The sequence below is a fragment of the Pseudorca crassidens genome, chromosome 15 (genome assembly GCF_039906515.1).
Source record: "Pseudorca crassidens isolate mPseCra1 chromosome 15, mPseCra1.hap1, whole genome shotgun sequence".
NCBI lineage: Eukaryota > Metazoa > Chordata > Mammalia > Artiodactyla > Delphinidae > Pseudorca > Pseudorca crassidens.
Window position 1 is genome coordinate 60,721,472 of NC_090310.1, and position 18,379 is coordinate 60,739,850.

Genomic DNA, 18,379 nt, shown 5'->3' on the forward strand with positions numbered 1-18,379 from the left:
TCTGGATGTGTGGTTTTTACATTTTGAAATGGTTGAAGAAAAATAATATTTTGTGATACTGTGGTGCCAGTCATATGAAATCCAAACTCCAGTGTCCACAACTAAAGTCTGATGGGCTCACAGCCACACTCACCTGCTTGCCTACTGTGCGTGGCTGCTCGCGTGGGAAAACGGCAGAGCTGGGCGGCGGCAACAGGGGCCCAGGGCCCGCGAAGCCCCGGGAATTAGAATCTGAGAGCTGAAGTGCTTACTTTTTGGCCCTTGACAGAAAAAGTTGGCGGATCCCTGTTCCAGATGAAAGAAATTAAAGCCCAGTAGTATCATCATCCACATCTGGTGATTCCTTCTCAAGTAGGTGGTTTCATTCCACTTCTCAGGGTTGGCAGGAATGAAATGGACTGTGACTAAACCTCAGGAACGGAGAAGAGTTGCAGGCCAGGCCAAGAGGGTGGAACGGGCTCAGGAGCCCGGGGCTCATGCGATGGGGCTGCTCCTGCCCTGCAGGCCCCTGAGCAAGTTCCTTCCACGGGGCCATGTTCCTGCAGATGCGATGTGCTCTCATGCATGTACTATGTAAACATGTAGTGAACGCCTACTATGGGCCATATCGGGCACTGTTTAAGGATGGGGAGATTACTTACATACATTCACAGACACGCTTGTGTATGTATTATATACATGTACGTAACATAGAACTTTCTGCTAGTGGTAACTGCCCTAAGGAAAAAGAAAGCACGTTAAAGAGAGAGAGGTGATGATGAGGCGTTCCTTTAAATAAGGGGCCCAGGAGAGCCCTCTCAAGTGCATGAGCAGAGACCTAAATGAAGCAATGAAGTAATGCCTTCCAGGCGGCAGGAACAGCAAGTGCAAAGGCCCTGAGACGGACATGTCCTGTGTATGCTTAAAGGACAGCAGTAAGGTTGAGATGGCTAGAGGGTAGAGCCTGAGGGGCGCTGGTAGCAAGAGGGTCTGGGGAGTTAGAGGAGGAAGATGGAGAAGGGCCTATAGGCCAAGGAGAGGGTCTGGGTGATCCCCTAAGTGCAGTGGAGCCTCAGCAGGTTTGGGCCATGACCTGTTCTGATGATTTAAAAGGAAATCTGTGTGGAGGCTGGATTGAGGGGTGGGTCTCAATGCCACAGGCCCTCCTTTGGGTCCTCAGGGGGGATACGATGAGGCAAAGACCTCCTGGGAGGTGGGAAGATGCAGCAACTCTCCAAGTCAAAAGACTAACAAAGGCTGGGGTGCTGTGCCCACTGCAGTCTGTCAGGGCACTGCAGGCTGGGGGCCGCAGCACAGCCTGGAAAGGGCTGGGGGCCCGGGTCAGACAGCAGGTTGGACCAAGCGCAGGTTGGATCAAGCCTCCGGACTCACCTCGTCCAGCACGTTCCCACCACGCTCGCTCCACAGCCTGGGAACTTCCCTCTGTCTCAGGCCGGGCACACCATGGTGCACCTGTCTTCTCTGAGTCCTTCCTCCTCTGGATCTGGAGCTCCTGGCCCGCAGGGCCTACCTGGTTCACAAGCACCGAGTAGGTGGCTGGGAGCAGCTATCTACCCAAAGACTGAGCCAGAGGCTGGAGTCGGAGGGACTTGTGGGAGCAGGGTCGGCGGGGACAGGCAGTGAGGGCCCGCCCGGATGTGTGACCTCTCCTTCCATGGGAGAGGAGCTCTCCAGATCCCTCCCTCCAGGGCCTGGGTGACGCACTCTCTCCTCGGTAGAGCCTGGCCTTGAGAGACCCCGTGTCACAGTGATGCGTCCCACGTTCCTCATCACCACGCCCAAACCCGGCACACAGTGAGCCCCTCAGAGCCCCTCCATTTCTGATCCCGGCCCTAATTAACCCCACAGTGCCCAAGGCATGGGGAGAGAAGGAAATGCTCTGGAGCACCCACCACGTATGTGGCGTGAAAACCTTCAGTCCTGCCAACCATCATATGAAGGGGATATTTACTATTTTGCAGATGAGAAAATCAAGTCAGAAAGGCGATCTGCCTCAAGGTCAAGGAGCCAACAAAACAGCAGAGATAGCGTGCGTCCTCTGAACGCACGTCCAGAACGTTCTCTGCACCCCACGCCTGCTGGAGCACTGACTGGATCTGAATCTAAAGTAGCTATCTACTATTCTCCCTTACCCGCCGTTAGCAGTATAGTGGTGAAGACATCTGTAACGCCCACTAGGACGACCACAAAAGACAGTAACAAGTGTGGGCAAGGATGTGGAGAAGGTGAAACCCTAGCACATGGCTGGTGGGAATGTAAAATGGTGCACCCTCTTTGGAAAGCAATGTGGCAGCTTCTCGGAAATTATGCTTCTTTACCATATGACGTAGTCAGTCTACTGCCAAGTATGTATGTGCTGAAGAGCATTAAAAACACAGGTCCACGTAAAAACCTGTACATGAATCTTCATATTAGCATTATTTGTAATAGCCAAAAAAAATGGAAAAAATCCCAATGTCTATCAACTGGTGAGTGGATACATAAAATGTGGTATTTCCATGCAATGGAATACTATTCAGCAATAAGAAGGAACGATGCACTGGTATGTGCTAATGACGTGGATGAGCCTGAAAACTTGATGAAGTGAAAGAGGCCAGACACAAAAGGCCACACACTGTGTGATTCCATTTATATGGAATGTCCAGAACAGGCAAATCCATAGACACAAAAGGCAGATTACTGGTTGCCTACGGCTGGGGGGTGGGAGGAGCGTGCTTGGGAGGGGAGGACTGCAAATAGGCATGGGTTTCTTTTTTGAGGCGATAAAAATGTTCTGGAATTAGACAGTGGTGATGGTTGCACAACTCTGAATATGCTAAAAACCACTGTCGTGTACACTTCAAAAGGGTGAATTACCTCAGCAGTTATTTAAAAAAAAATGTACTTGTGGGTTGTTCTCCTAGCTCCAGGCTACTGCCCAGGCTAACCACAGAAGTATCCTTTGCCAGAAGCTTCATCCCCAGCAGCCACTGGACACCAAAGCCCGGGCCTGGAATGCAGCCTGTTCACTTTCAGATTAGGCAGGGAGCCCCGTCTTATCTTCTCCTCTAAACCTACATTCCAAAGTCCTGACTCTGTCCTCCTGCAGCTCTATTATTCCTGGGCTCACCAAGTCTCCTCCGGAAGAGCCCAGGTGGTGGGTCCCACGTCAAACACCAACCCTTTCCAGACGTTTAAGCTTTACTGAGGCAGTGCAGTGCCAGGAGTCAGGGTCTGGAGTTCAGCAGGCTCCGGGAGGATCCCAAACCTGCCTCTTTGGGAAAAGCAACTATGGAACCATTTGTTGAGAGCCTATTAAGTGCTGGGCCCAATACTAGGTTTTTATGAGCCCTCAGCTGCTCTGAAGGTAGTTATCACCCACCACCACTGTACACGGGTACGCGAGGAAAGGGACATGCAGCCAGGCTGAAGCGCCTGTCCCAGCCGGCATGTGGCACGTGGCTTTTCCTGGTGCGCCAAGCACTCAACAGTCTGGATTTCTCTGGGCTTTAGTTTTCTCCTCAGCGAAGGGGCACACACCGCACCTACCACACAGGCCAGCGAAGGTAACAGAAGTGCCCGACTTTTAATAAAAGCCAGTCCTCACTCCGTATGGAATGTGGTTTCTGCTGGCCAGGCGGAGGGAGATAGATGGGCTATGTGCTCTGCCCTGCGCCCCTCCCCCACCCCCCGGCCAATCACTGGTCCCCAGACACGGGTGCTACCCCCTCACCTACAGAGCTGTTTCGTCCAGCTCCTTTGAGAGCCTGGCTCCCAGCTGAGCTTTCCAAAAATGTCCCCTTGCCCTTGCTGCCATGGTTGGGAGACTCATCTCTACATTAAAAATCCCTGAGGGCAGAACTTGCAGAAGCACAGAGCTGGGGCTGGAAGGGCCTTTGGATGTCTGGGGGGCTGGCAATGCTGGCTGGGCCCTGGGCCCCTGGGGAGAGCAGACCAGGCCTGGTGTGGTTTCCTGTCCCAGGTGTGGATGGGGAGGACCACCCAAGGCCAACAGGCGTCTTCTCATCAAGCAGCCGAGTGTCCTCTTCTCCTGCTGCTCACGCAACCAGGACCCAAACAAGCTCCTCCAAACAGGAGGCGACAAAACCACAAAGCACTTCTTTTCAAATCACGTATGGCTTCTTTGACCCCATCAAATAACTTTATTCACACAAACGTCCCTTAATTTACAAAGCCTCAGTCATTCATACACATTAGGGGGATCCACAGTGTTCAAGGAACTTAAATATAATGTATCATACCAACCCAAGTAAACCAAGTACAAAAAATATTCATATATAAAGTTGTTCACACGTAGGTCCTAGATTACCAGCTTCTGTGCAAAAAAAGAAAATAAAGAAAATAGATTTATTAACTAGTCTTTGAAACTAACCTTGTGCCTGGGTTAAACCCTCCCTCACACCCAAGTTGGCCCCACACGAATATGAATCATTGCAGCAACATTCTCTCCTGCTCTGATGGAAAGAGGCGCCTGGTACACAAGACGATTTCTTTAAAATGTCGCTAAATGAACTCCCTTCCTCCTGCGGCCTCTCAGGGAAAAAGACGCGGGGGCCTCCTTCCCATTACCCCCCGTCTAAGGACTCCTGGAGCTGCTGGCAGTGGACTCAGCCCTCGGCTACGGGTGCTGACATCAGCCTGGTCCCCCGCCTCCCAGGGCATCTCTCCAGACAGGAGCCCTGGCCATCTAAGCCTGGCAGGGCAGGATCAGAGACAGTCCGCACTGTCCCGAAGGCTGCGCCTCAGCCACGAGCCAGGGGCCTGGAGAGCGGAGCAGTGTAAGCTCAGCTCTTCTCAGGTTGCCAGGTCCTACGAGACTCCAGCAGCTGGGCCCCCAGACAGGCCCAGGACAGGGAAGGAACAAGAACCTGAGCCCCACTCAGAGGCAGAGCCACCAGTGCCCCCAGGATGGGCAGGGAGGGAGCGGCACATGAGGAGCAAAGGTGGGTGGCGCACTTGGTGGGTAGGGCTGGGAGCCCGGGCGGCGGAGCCGAGTTAGGGGTGGAGGCCCGACTCCTACCTCTCCAAGCTTCCTAAGGCTGAAACCCAGACATCCACCCAAGTAAGATCTGTCTTCTAAAAAAGTGAACAGCCAACAGCAGGAAAAGAAAGAAGATTCCCACAATGCCCGCTCTTTTCCTTTTCTTAGAAAAAGACTCAAGCAAAAAAAAATTATCTTATTGCTCCAAACACTGGTTTTCTAGGAGACGCCTAAGTTAAGGAGCGAGATCCCGGAGGAAGAGAATGAGGGGCGGGGAATGAGGCTGTGAGGAAGGTGGTGAGTGGTCTTAGCACCGCAGGGTCGGGGGCAGAGGGGGTGCAGGGCCTGTGCCCCGGTCCCCTGCCTTCATTCGCTCTGGGGTCACCACTGGCAGTGCCATAAAGGAGCCAGGCGCCGTCCAGAGAGTCAAATCTCCACCCAGCATGGGGCACGTTTCTCCTCCAGCTGTAAACATGGTATTTCTTAAGTAAACATTTAATACACTCCCTCAGAAAGGCAGCCATGGGGGCACGAACCACATGTGGGTGAGAGGAAAGAATTCCATTCTCTTGTCCCAGTGCCTCTGGGATGAGAGGGTGCTAAGGCCTGCGACCTTAGTCCTGGGGCCCAGGAGGGGGTCAGATGGAGCTGGTCTCCAAGGAAGAGACTGCATCCTCTGGGCTGGAGGTAAGAGGTGGGACGTGCTGGGGAGGAGGTGGCCGAGAGTGCACCTGTCTGCAGCACAGCCCTGTCCTCAGCAGAAGCTGCTAGTGAGCGCCCTGTGGTGGCTGGGGGTCACGTGCCTGGTTGCAGCTCTTAGGAAGGGATGGGGCAAAGACCGGGGCATCCATCCTCCCACGAGGCTATCTGTGGCGAGGGGTGAGAGTTTGAGTGGCAGATGAACACCAAGAGGGAGAAAGAAGCCTTGTCCTGCCAACTGAGCCAGGCGGCCGGGCGGGGAGGGCAATGGAATAAGGCACTATGATCTGTCTTGCTGATTCCTCTCACTGAGGGGGAATGGAGCTCAGATCCGTAGGGCTGAGGCCCAGATCCTCCCTCCAAAGGCTATCCTTTTCACAGATCCCAGGAGACAAGAATAACTGACTGCTATTTTAAGGGTTGGAAACTCCTAGAACTTGGACAGGACTAACAAATTGGTGGCACTGAGATGATGCTCCCCAGAGCGGCTGCCAGGCCCGAGACCCAGGTAAAAGGCAGGAAGAGATGACAAGGCTGACTCCAGTGGGAAGAGGTGAACAGTGGCTAAGGGAGAGGACGGCTACCTGGGCCTAACCGAGGCTAGTCTGCCGACTGGGCAGAGCCAGCCTTGACTTCGGGCTGACTTCCACCCGGGTGCTGGGTGTCCAAGGTGGATGAAGTGGAGAACAGGGGAGGGAGAAGAGAGACAGGCACTTGGGGCTAACAAGGTAGGCCTCAGGAGCTAGGGAAGGAGGTCCTGCCACCAAGCAAGGACGGGCTGGGAGTCCTGCAAGACAAGGGTACGTGGAGGCTGCCCACCTCACCCGAAAGGTATGGCCACCTGTGACCTACAGCTCCAAGACCTTAGTCAGAGCTAAGAGACCTGGGGAGGGCGGAAGGGAAGGATAAGCAAAAGGTAAATAACCTGTTAGGCTTGAACCCTCACTAGGACTTCAGAGTGTGGGCTGCGGCCAGGGACAGGTGAGGGTGCCAAGTCCGGGGACTGTTTTTCCCACGTGCTCATGGACAGACAGACAGCTGCCCCAGAGGGAAGGCGGGGAGATGGGGCAGAGAAGGGGTGCACACTGCAGTTAGGGGATGTGCTCTCCCAGCTGCAGCTCAGAGTAGACTCTAGGTTGTCTGAGAAGTCAGAGGGAAGAGACAAGAGACAGGTGATGACAAAGAATTTCGGCTGAGGGAGGGGAGGGAAGGGCCTAGTCACCTCCTGCTGCCCTGCTGAATCCTGCTAAGCACAGCTAGCCATCTGCCCAGGAGGAGGAAGAGGACTTGAGAAAAGGCGGAAAGAATGTGAGCAAACATATTGCTGAGTTTGCAAGTCTGGGCTGATGCTGTGCTGGTCTCTCCTAAACTCCCAGGGCCAAAGGGCTGCGGCTCTGGGGGGAAGCCCTCCTTGGTCACATACCAACTTAAATGCTCTCCAACATCTCCCCTATCCATCCTATGCTGGTTTAGAGAAAACAAACAAAAACAACTAAACACAAAAGAATTCCTTTTCCCTTCCTTGCTTTGCTGTAATGGGGTGAGAAGCCAGGTGAGGGGCAACAGGGACAGCTCTCCTTCTCCTGGCAAGGGGAGAGGACACCCCGCTTCAGAAGCCCAGGAGTAGGGAGGTTGCAAGAGTCGTTGGAGAACGGAAGAAAGGCTACAGACAGACACTGGAGGTGGGGTCACAGGGTCACAGCCAACAAGCCCACAGGCACCTAATGGCCATGGTCCACCCCGTCAGCCAGGTCCATCCTTTCCCATCAGACACATTTACACTGAGGGGAGCCCCTAACAGTAAGTCCCTGCAGTGAGGGAGAGGATGCTCGGCACTGTCACCATACGTGACACCACGGGGCCGGCACGCAGGGCACACCCCTCACTGTGAGGAGACGACAGTGGCAGCCGGTTCAGGACACCCTGTTCCTATGGCAATGGTCACAACTGGGTCTTGGGGACTCAGGCGGTGTCTGACGACCTGGACATCTGGCGGGTACATCTGGGAAGACGACGATCCAGGAGGCAGGAGGTGATGGGTGCTGAGCTCACAGGAGTGACAGATGCCCGCCGAAGACCCACCTGTGTCCCAGGCAGAGGTTTGGCACACAGTTTTCTCTGGGAATCATCCTCTGGGAGGAAGATCACTAACAGAAAGGTAGGCTTGTAGAGCTGGGGTGGGCTGGCCGTTCAAACGCCAGGAAGTACGAGATGATCACCCTCTGTCCCTTCCCCCCTCAGAACTCCTGGTTTTAAAGGGCAGTAGAGGGAATGGATTCCCTCTGTAAGTCCTGGTGTGGCCCTGGGCTTCCAACTGCTTAAAGAGGACAAACCCAAAATACAGATCTTCTTTCTCGAGTTCTCCTGGCCAAGCCCTGGTCCTCCCCTTCCAGGTGGTTCTTGGCCTCTGATCATCTCCAAGGCCCAAGGGCCAGCCAGGAGCAGGCCACCAGGGAGTCCAGCAGTTCCTGCACCTGGTGGGGAGGCAGCACAGAGGCCTCCTTCTGGCTTCATGTCCCCCATTCCAGGAGAAATCCCCAAATTCTGCATGGAGGGGCAGGCCTTCTCTGGGGAAGTGAGGTGTTATAAGCAGAACTAAGAGATGGGTAAAAGAAAGGAGACAGGAAAAATAAAGGACAAAAACAAAATAGCTCCCTAACCCCTTATAAAAATTAAAAATGAAATTTATACATATGCTTTGTCCATATTGAGTTTCTTTAAAGAAATTGATGCCTGTCCACAGCATAGCTTCCTGTTCTTCTGAAGTCTTAATCGTTTAAATTTTTTAAAAAAAAGGGGGGGGGGAGGAAGACAAAAAAATAAAAAATAAAAAAATTAAGCAAAACTAAAAGGAGGGGGAAAACCCAAACAAAAGCTTCACATTGCTGGAGATCCAGCTGTTGGGAGATCGCCAACCGGCCAAGCCACCGCCTGTACCCTCTGCCGTCCTCTGTGTGAGACATGATGAGACTGTGGGTCCCGAGGATCAACCTGAAAGACAGAAGGCAGGGAGAGTGGACGTGGGTCAGTGGGCATGGGGCACCTCCAAGCTCCAGAGCCCCCACTAGGTACCAGCACCCAACCCCGATGAACTCCGGAGCCGTGCTGTGCTGGGAGCCGGGGGAGCTGGGTTCTAAGCGCTCTCTATGGAGTGAATCCAGCCTCACTACAACCACCACGCCACGGACATGTTATCCCCCTTTTCAGATAAACTGTGGTGCGGCTTAAGCACCACGCCCCAAGTCACGTCACTGGAGGGGCAGACTCCAGACTCCAGGCACGCTGACCCCCGCTACAAATCCGAGCACGAGCCCCACCCCTCTGTCCTGGCTTCCCCGCACTGCTAGGAGAAAGATGCCCCAGGACCCAAGCGTTCCGTCCCCGCAGCCTTGGCAGCCCGAGTTCCCTCCCCCCCTCCCCCTCTGTGACCAATCATGCTGCACTGGAAGTTCACAGCAACCCTCTTACCCCATTTCAGAGACAAGAGAAGTGAGGCTCAGGCCTCTGAGAACCTGCACTAGGCTACCCCCCCAGGTCACAGAGGGGCCAGAGTCCCACAGGCAGGGATAGTGTTGGTCTCTGAGCCGCCCGCTGGGCCCCAGGCTGCAGGGCACTGCCGTGCTTAGGAAGGAGGCTGCAGCCAGAACTGTGGTCCAGTCCACAGTCTCTGCCACTGGACTGTGGGCAAATTTGAGTCCTCTGGTTCTTTGGTCTTGTCACCTGTACCACATCACAGGTTACTACAAGGACCAAATGAACTAATACATGGAAAACTTACAACAGTGCCTGGCTGTACTGTTATTAGCTATTATTTGGGAATGGCCTTGGTGCCAGGCCTCAGAACGAGACCAGCGGCCAGCCTTTCAGGGACCTGTTCTAATGGAGGCCTAGAATACAAGAACCCGCAGAGATTAGCCCTGGGCCAGCCCCCACCCTGCCCAGCCCAACTTTCCCAGTCTGAGCCTGATTAGAGCTAAGTATAGCCCTAATACTGGGCAGGCGGGCCACCCAGGGCAGCAATGCTCCGTGGCGACCCATTGTCTCATCAGAGTTTCCAAGTGCCCACTCTCATCCTGAATGACTTAATCAGACAGTCTTACTCAGTGTGTGTGAAATCCCCCCACTGGCTTCAAGGCTCAGTAAGCTCGCTGCAGCCTGACAGGTATGCCCCCCAGCCCTGCGTCCTCCCCACCATTGCCTGCCGCCTGTACAGTCATATCACACTGGCCTGTCATCCTCAGGTCCCAGGGAGATGCCTGGCTAGTCCTCACGAGAGGCAGCAGGGTACTGCAATATTGGACAGTTTTACTTCTCCCGGTCAGCCTTCATTTCCTCCTCTGAGAAATGGGGGCTCGTTTTCGAGGTTTGAGTGGAATACCGACTGTGAAGTACCTGGCCCACGGCAGGACCCAACTCCTCGACATCCCATCCTCTCCCAGCCATTTGTCCCCAACCAGAAATTATGAACGTGTCAGGCTTAACAGGCCGCGGTCCTCAGCCAGTGAACCATCCAAACTGCTTCCAGCCGGGCGAAGGTGCCACGGCAAGGACACGCACTCCACTGGAGGAGTGTGACAAAGCCTTCTAGGAAGCAATTTGGCAACGTTTTCAGAGCTTCAAATGGATTGAGACCCTATAATTACACTTCTGGAAATCTAGTCTAACTGATTATCCTAAATACGAAAAGGACTTTATGAATAAAGATGTCCACTGAAGTAGTATTTAAATTGAGGTAATAATCGCAAATCCAAAAACGAGAGATTGAAGCAAATGACCCATCTACTCAATGATACATTACAGAGGAAATGAGAAAGCTGTGTGGCTTTTTTTTTTTTTTTTTTTTGCGGTATGCGGGCCTCTCACTGTTGCGGCCTCTCCCGTTGCGGAGCACAGGCTCCGGACGCGCAGGCTCAGCGGCCATGGCTCACGGGCCCAGCCGCTCCACGGCATGTGGGATCTTCCCGGACCGGGGCACGAACCCGTGTCCCCTGCATCGGCAGGCGGACTCTCAACCACTGCGCCACCAGGGAAGCCCTGTGTGGCATTTTGAACAACAGTATGGCAGAAGCATTTCCATGGGTTAAGTGGAAAAAAGCAGGCTATGAAGTTCTGTGACATATGACCATATCTATGTAAAAAATAAAAACCTCCAAGTATAGGAAATCTGGCAAGAAAATACATCAAAATGTTATACTTGTCATCGGTGGATTTTCCTCTTCCTCCACTCTCCCTCTGTATTTTTAATACTGAGTACACGTCATATTGTCACACTTCACTTTTTTTTTTTGCGGTACGCGGGCCTCTCACTGTTGTGGCCTCTCCCGTTGTGGAGCACAGGCTCCGGACGCGCAGGCTTAGCGGCCATGGCTCACGGGCCCAGCCGCTCCGCGGCATGTGGGATCTTCCAGGACCGGGGCACAAACCCGTGTCCCCTGCATCGGCAGGCGGACTCTCAACCACTGTGCCACCAGGGAAGCCCCACACTTCACTTTTTAATGGGAAAAAAAAGTGTATTTAATGAATAAAGAAAGCTGGCAGCCCCATGAGAAAGGTCTCTGGAGTAGCGAGGGGTCCCAGAGACCAGACCCAGGCTCTTCTTTGGCCTCTTCCACACACAGTGGACAGTGGAGAATCTTCCACACCTGTCAGACGAGAGGCTAGACTGTGTGATTCCTTCCTCCACTGCACAGGTGAGGGGTGACTCAGGGTCCATGTGTGGAATCAAGTGGGGATGGATGATAAAGGCATTGGAAAAGTATTTGATCCAAGTATTTGATCTCAGGCCCAGCCTTTTATTCTACTGCTTCTGTTTCCCTACTTGTTAATTCCCCTCAACAAACATCCACTGGTGGGTCTTATATGCCAGTTTTGACTTGGAAAAATACAATCATCATGAGCACATCCTGTGACGGTCCAGCAGCCACCTCAAACCTAGCTTTATTCAGCAGGCCTAAGGGCCTTCTCCCTGTTGCTTTCAGTAGATGAAGCAGAGCAACCAGAAGATTGGGGGAGGGAGGGCTTGGGGGAACCTCACCATCTAAGATGCTAAGTGCTTGTGAGAAAGAAGAAAGGCCCGGGAAGTTGTATGGTCATGTGTGATTTGCTAAGATAATCTTTGGAACCAGTTATGACCTGTTTAACACTGCTTTCCTACCTCCCCTGGTTGGACCCAAGCTGAGGACAACCTCAAACGGATGACCATCACAGCAGGAAGGTGACGCACGGCAGCAGAAAAGCGGTGTCGACAGGGAGGCAGAAGTCTCTTTACATAATAAACTAGCAGAACAGACTGTGCCTGCAAAAGGTCACACCAAGCACCCAGCACTGCCAGAGTGCCTGACACCAGCGTCATGACCACTCTAACCCTGGCTCTCCTGCCAGGAAGCGGCTGACATTTCCCACAGGCTCCTCCACACTCCCTCCCTCCAGCTTTGGCACTGGCTCTGGCCCTCCTGGTAGGACGCCTCAGGACAGGTTCGCCTCCTTCTGCCCAGTGGGCAGGGACAAGAGAAATAGGGTTCCTTCTTCCAGAGAGAACCCCGGCTTTGCATTCCTTTCCCGTCTTCCATTAGAGAAGGTGTACCTTCCCCCAGGGAGCCAATAGCTGCGACCTCCCTGGAAAGGGGGGGTGGGGGGTGGGTGGGCAGGGTGGGGCTTTCTACAGCCCCAGGTAGGAAGGGCTCAGACCACGTGGCTCTGGGGTAAAGCAGCAGCAGGCCCTCCCAGGCACCTGCTGGAACAATGAATGGTTTAGGTCCCAGCCCAGTGGGCCCTTGCCCTTCGTCCTAGTAGATGCCACACCTCCACTCCGACTGCCTGGGCTATGGCTCGACTGCCTGATTGCCGGCGTCAGTCAGGACTTGCCATGTCCCTTTCAGTTGGAACGCTGACTTCTGAGCACAGAGCCCTCCTAGAGGGCAAAGCCACCCCTCTGAGCACAATGAAAAGCAGTGATGTGGTTAACCTGCAGGTGACGCCTGTAGTGCACTCCCATCTCTCACCTGCCTGACAAGCTCATCCAGCGAGGAGTTAACGAGTGAACAGGCCCAGAGATGGAGCCACTTGCCCCACACCAGAGCAGCAGGACTGGCACTCAGCCCCATCTTCTCCAGCCTCACTGCCCACAGCCTTTCTACTACGAGCCTCCATTTAGTGCTTCCAGAGCCGGCTCTGCCGTGGCTCTAACAGCCTGCATTTGAGATGGTCCCCTGCGGGAAAGGTGTCCAGGAAGGTGCTGGCAAATGCTTCCCTTTCTTATTTCAGCTCTCGGACTAAGTTCCCTCAGTACATCCGAGCTCCTTATTTCTCTATGATGATCGTAACAGCAATCACGTACTCAGCATTGAATATGTGCAGGCATGTTCTACAATGGATAAAGGTAGGACACTTTTCTATGTAACAACCTGGTAAGGCTGTGTAGGAGGGCTGACAGCCTTACCAAGTTGTTACATATAAAAGTGTCCTACCTTTATCCATTGTCTCCCAGTGAGCCATGCCCTGCCGTATCCTGGGCCTGCCGCTTGCAGCCATGAGAGCCTGTGTCCTCGTTGTGCTGCGTGGGCTGCAGGTTGGGCTCAGCTGACACACATAGAGCCCACCTCCTCTTGGTGACATTCGTCCACTTTAAGGGAGACTCAGGTTCTGCTTGAAAGCCTGTAGAAGAGGGACCTCACCATCCTGCTGTTCTGTTTGGAAGGGCCCTGGTGCAGGAGCTGGAGTCGCCCTCCCACCCTAACCCCCCATCACAGCGCCCAGGCCTCTTTTGCCTGGGAAGCCCGCATAGCACTCCTGTGCTGCCTTCTGGTTAGGGTGTTTCCTCAATCGAGAAGGAGCCTACAAACTCGTCTTGATTCTCAGTACTCCTTGGGTCCTGAGAATCTGAATGTTGAGGATATTCCCCCAGAAAAACTCACGTGACTTATACACACTGAGATGCTTCCTGTGCCTTCAAGGGGATTTCTGTGTGTGCATCCTTGGAGTTAGAAGGACCCTGGGTAAGGACCCCTGGTCCCAAGCCCCTCAGCACATGAAGAAACCAGGTCCCCAGAGAAGAGTGGGGAGAGCTCGATGAGACTGGAAGCCGGCTTTCCTACCTGTACTCTCAACACTGGGCGGGTCAGTGTCTCTTTAAAAAAAAAAAAAAAAAATTTATATGTGTATATATATATATATATATATATATTTATCTTTGGCTGCATTGGGTCTTCGTTGCTGCGCACAGGCTTTCTCTAGTTGTGGCGAGCGGGGGCTACTCTTCATTGTGGTGCACGGGCTTCTCATTGCAGTGGCTTCTCTTGTTGAGGAGCACAGGCTCTAGGCGCATGGGCTTCAGTAGTTGTGGTGCGCAGGCTCAGTAGTTGTGGGCTGTGTCATGGACCCAAGTGTTTTACATCTACTGCCTCATCTCACTCAACCACCCTACTAGGTAGGAGCTGCTGTTGCCCCAGTTCTAGAGATGAGGAAATTAAAGTTCAGAGACAAGATGTGCATGGCTAGTAAGTGGTAGAAAAAAGGGTTGAACCTAGGTCTGACTCACTCCAAAGCTCCTGCTTTTAACATGTAACTTTGTAATGTAAAATCCCTTCCTAGAGAGACAAAAAGAGCTTAAGTGGAGGTTAAAACCCATTTAATCCCTTCACCTATAAACAGATTCCCTCAGAGAAGGCTTCCAGAAGGCTTGGCTGAAGTACCTCTGCATGGGTCTGGGGTCCAGAGCACAAAGGGGGATGCAGTGCCAACCAGGTGGTGAGCAGCCTTCTGGCAAGTTCCTCTGCCAGCCAAGCAGTTGTCCCTTCTGTCCAAGGAGACTGAGGAACCAAACTGCTCCCATTAAGGCCATCAGCAGGTTGGAGAACAGAGGCTGGGGAAAGCTGAGGTGGGAGCAGGCAGCCATGGGGCTGGGGACCCAATGGGCTCCCACGGCCAACTCCCTCCCCATGTCTTCAGCTCGCAGACTGGGAATGGCTGGGTGAACAAAAGATTACCCTTCATTCTAAAAGTATGGCCTTCCTACCTTGGTCAAAATGTCATTTCTTTGATGAAATGACGATGAAAGTATATGGGAGTGGTTTAAAAAACTGTTCTTCCATCTCCTACCCCCACCCCCGGCTTTGAAATTGTACTGTCCTTCAAAATGTGTAAGTTTGGCAACCACAGGATTTAAAAATCTCTGGGAGCCACAGCTAAGCTTTATTTTATTTTTATTTTTTTTTAAGTTATTTATTTTGGCTGCATTGGGTCTTCATTGCTGTGTGCAGGCTTTCTCTAGTTGTGGCGAGCGGGGGCTACTCTTTGTTGCAGTGCAAGGGCTTTTCATTGCAGTGGCTTCTCTTGTTGTGGAGCACAGGCTCTAGGTGCGTGGGCTTCAGTAGTGGTGGCACGCGGGCTCAGTAGTTGTGGCTCGTGGGCTCTAGAGCGCAGGCTCAGTAGTTGTGGCACATGGGCTTAGTCACTCCGCGGCATGTGAGATCTTCCTGGATCAGGGCTCGAACCCGTGTCCCCTGCATTGGCAGGCAGATTCTTAACCACTGTGCCACCAGGGAAATCCCACAGCTAAGCTTTAACTCTGCACTTTTACTCCAGTGCAGGCTGTGGTGAACAGTCCTGGGTTCAGATTTGAGCTCTGCCGCTCACTAGCAGTTTACATTATCCGAGCCTCCTTTTCCTTCCTAGCAAATGGGGATGCTTCCAGTTCCGCTCTGGGGTCAGCTGTAAGGAATGAGGATCCCCAGCAGTGGGGCAGTCAGGGAGCTCTACTTGTTATTAGTTACGTTGATGGTCTTTTTGGTTTCTAGCGGGGTCACACACTCAACTATGTATAACTTATCCGGAGTCAAAGTTTAATTCAGGAACTTTCTCTCCTGTGTTTTCAAAATGGGAGATTTAAGAATGAGGGCAGTGAAGGTGATGGTGGAAGGGGAAGGGAAGGGTAGCTCTCCACTGCCACACCTTTACCATAATGCCCCAAGGACAGCCAGATGGGAGCAGAAGCATCCTCAGCACCTTTCGACCTGCTCAGGCCTAAAGGTGGATTTTTTTTTTTTTTTGATGTGGACCAGTTTTAAAATCCTTATTGAATTTGTTACAATATCGCTTCAGTTTTATGTTTTGGTTTTTTGGCCGTGAGGCATGTGGGACATTGGAAGGTGAAGTCTTAACCACTGGACCGCCAGGGAGGTCCCCTAAAGGTGGATTTTTTGAAGTCCAGGGACCTAGAAATCAGAAATACCACCTGGCTGTTTGAGAGGACCAATTTTCTGTGGCTTCGCACAGAAGTGTCACAGCTACTGGTTCAAAGGGTGGGCCAGTTCCCCAGGTGACCACTGGTGCTCCTCAGGAGGGCTCCTGCAGGCTTCAGGGTGGCACTCGAGTTTGTGGTCTGTGCTAGGGTAAGCAGGAACGCTGAGCAAGAGTCCTCACAATACTCTTTACTTTATACAGACACATCTATCCATGAACAAGGCTCTCCCCACGGATGAGGAATTTTAGTCTCAGAAGTTACTTAGCAAGTTGCAAAAGGTTAAATGGGTAGTAAATGGTTAACTGGGATTCAAATCTAAAGTCTAGTTTTCTCTATTCCTCTCTGCCTCTCACCTATTTAACAGGAAAGAAAGTCATCTGACTGGCATACTCAAGTCGTGGTTTACTGGGTGGGAAGCCAAGAACTCACCCTTACCTAAGCTCCCCTAACATACAGCCTGGTCTTATCACTGTAGTTAATGATGCCTGTGATAAACTAGACACTATGCAAGGCCTGATATGCAAAGCCTCCTTTGTCCAGGCAAAGGACCATGTAGGAATTATCCCCATTTTACAGATGAGCAAACTGAGGCTCAGGTTATTTATTTTCAGCATATCATGCTGCAGAAGCCCAGAGGCAAGGTAATCTCAGGGTCACAGGGGGCAGGCCTCTCCTTCTAAGCAAGATTAGCTTCAAAATGAGTCATTTTTCATTTGTTTCATACACCAGACAGCTGGCTTTTCATACTCAGATACCAACATACCACTCTGGGGGAATCAGCGGCTCTGGCACTACTGTCTGCCCTAATCTGTCAGAGGGACTGAGGCCAGGGAGCCAAGCTTGGTGCATCATTGCTCTAAGGCTCAGCTGAGCAACAGTGGTGCTCACAGCAGGGCAAAGCCAGGGACGACTGTGCTGTGGGTGGCTCATGGCACAGCATACGAGGTCCTGTCATCAGGGTAAAAGAAAATGAAGTAGACATTATAAATGGGATAATGGTGCCTTCAGTCTCCAGGTTTACAGAAGGGGAATGGCGTTAGGGTAAGGGATGGGAGGTCAGAAAGCACCGAAGCTTACCCAGCAGGAGCTTCACAGCAGATAGGGACAACAACCTGGAAGGCCGTGGTGCTGTGTTTGCGGTCTCTGAGTCCTGACCAGGGGACCAAAACAAGGCAGAAGTGCAGGAGCAGGTCCCCAGTGTGGTGGGAGTACCATTCAAAGAGCACAGGTAGTCTGGTGCTCTGTCAAGGGCTTGGGCTTTGGAATAGGAAGATCTAAGGTTTAAACCCCAGCTCAGCCAATTACTAGCTCTCATCTTTATCAAGTCTGTTTTCTTAACCTACAATGTGGAAATGTCTACCTTGCAGCGTGTGAAGCTCAGTGACAGTCTTTGTAACGGTGTCAGTGAGATACGCAGGAGGTACTTAATCAAGCTGCGATGGCAGCCTTAAATCACATCCCCAAAACCAAAAACCTCACAAGTCATTCGCTCAGGCAAAAATTCCAGACAAGATAAATTGGCCTCATGTTAGTCTTCCCTGGAGGAGACAGTGTCCTTCCTGCTTCGGGCCTCAGGAACTGCGAGTCTGGTTGCACGCCCCTTCCCCTTGCCGTCAGCTCGGATGGTGCTTGCCTCCTCCAGGAAGCATTCCCAGGGGCCCAGCCTCGGTAGGGACTCTTCTCTGTTCTCTGGTGAGTAGGAACAGGAAGACCACAGACCCCCCACTAACCATGCTGCGCGTCCTCTCACCACCCCCTAACTACAAGCTTCCTGGGGGACAGGGACAACCCTCTGCTCCTCTGAAGACTCTCAGGTTGCCAAGCACAGAAGGAGCTCGAATAGTGGGTGACTGATAGGAATTGGGAGTTAGCATATGGCAATAAAAAGTTAATTCACAGGCTTCCCTGGTGGTGCAGTGGTTGAGAGTCCGCCTGCCGATGCAGGGGACGCGGGTTTGTGCCCCGGTCTGGGAAGATCCCACATGCCGCGGAGCGGCTGGGCCCGTGAGCCATGGCCGCTGAGCCTGCGTGTCCGGAGCCTGTGCTCCGCAACGGGAGAGGCCACAACAGTGAGAGGCCCACGTATCGCAAAAAAAAAAAAAAAAAAAAAGTTAATTCACAAACTTCACGGAATCATTCATTCAGCAAGACAGGAGTTTAACATAAAAATATGGCTATAAAACCCCTGCCTTTGGTTGAGTTCCTACCAAACATCCCAACAAGCCAGGTGCACAGAGGGATGCCACCCCACCCCAGGAGGTTGGCCGCCTCTCCAGCCCCCACTGGCACTATTTTTCTCCCGCGCTCCACTGTGTCCCCACCCTACCCTCAGAGCCCAGTGGGCGAAATGGGCACACGGGGAGGAAGGGTTTTCCTGACACAACACAGCCTATCAGTGACAGAACCAGGAGGCTCCTCCGTGACTCCCCCTGTACCCACTTCCCCACAGGAGGCTGGCC

At 52.7% G+C, this 18,379-nt stretch overlaps 1 protein-coding gene across 1 annotated transcript in view; it reads right to left on the bottom strand.

Moving 5' to 3' along the window:
• Positions 1–4,119: 4,119 nt before the first annotated feature.
• Positions 4,120–18,379, bottom strand: part of STK35 (serine/threonine kinase 35) — a 45,886-nt gene continuing 31,626 nt past the window's right edge. The window contains exons 4-5 of the transcript XR_010935187.1: positions 8,562–8,671; positions 4,120–4,315 (exon numbers count right to left, since the gene is read on the bottom strand). The gene's annotated coding sequence lies outside the window, so the exon portion shown is untranslated. The remainder of the gene's footprint in view (positions 4,316–8,561; positions 8,672–18,379) is intronic.